This window comes from Corvus kubaryi, unplaced genomic scaffold, assembly GCF_017639235.1.
Source record: "Corvus kubaryi isolate FWS band 111438036 unplaced genomic scaffold, C.kubaryi_AGA036_p1.0 37240, whole genome shotgun sequence".
Taxonomy (NCBI): Eukaryota; Metazoa; Chordata; class Aves; order Passeriformes; family Corvidae; genus Corvus; species Corvus kubaryi.
Window position 1 is genome coordinate 53878 of NW_024581070.1, and position 776 is coordinate 54653.

General features: G+C 58.5%; 1 protein-coding gene across 2 annotated transcripts in view; it reads right to left on the minus strand.

The window, feature by feature from the left end:
- Window positions 1–776, minus strand: part of LOC121662244 (maestro heat-like repeat-containing protein family member 1) — a 16367-nt gene that overhangs the window by 4028 nt on the left and 11563 nt on the right. The window lies entirely within an intron of this gene.

Sequence of the window (776 nt, forward strand, 5' to 3'; positions counted from 1 at the left end):
GGGGACAGAGGGACAGGGGACAGAGGGACAGAGGGACAGAGGGACAGGGGGACAGAGGGACAGAGGGACGGAGGGGACGGAGGGACAGGGGGACGGAGGGACAGAGGGGACGGAGGGGACGGAGGGACAGAGGGACAGAGGGACAGAGGGACAGGGGGTCAGAGGGGTCAGAGGGACAGAGGGACAGAGGGGTCAGAGGGGTCAGAGGGGACATTCCCATTCCCAATCCCAACATCCCGATATTGCTCCCAACATCCCATTCCCGATCCTGATTCCCATCCCGCTCCCAATGTCCCATTCCCAATCCCCCAATCCCAATCCCAATGTCCCATTCCTGCTCCCAATGTCCCAATCCTGCTCTCGATGTCCCATTCCCTATCCCAATGTCCCATTCCCGATCCCAACATCCCAATCCCACTTCCAATGTCCCATTCTCAATCCCAACGTCCCATTCCCGATCCCGCTCCCAATGTCCCGATGCCGATCCCAACATCCCATTCCCATTCCCAATCCCCATCCTGCTCCCGATGTCCCATTCCCGCTCACAGTGTCCCATTCCCAATCCCAATGTCCCAATCCCAATGTCCCAATCCCAATCCCAGTCCCATTCCCAATCCCAACGTCCCAACCCCAATCCCAATCCCCCAATCCCAATCCCAATCCCAGTGTCCCATTCCCAATCCCAATGTCCCATCCCCAATCCCAATGTCCCATTGCCGCTCCCAATCCCCCAATCCCAATCCCAATGTCCCATTCCCGCTCCCAATGTCCCAATC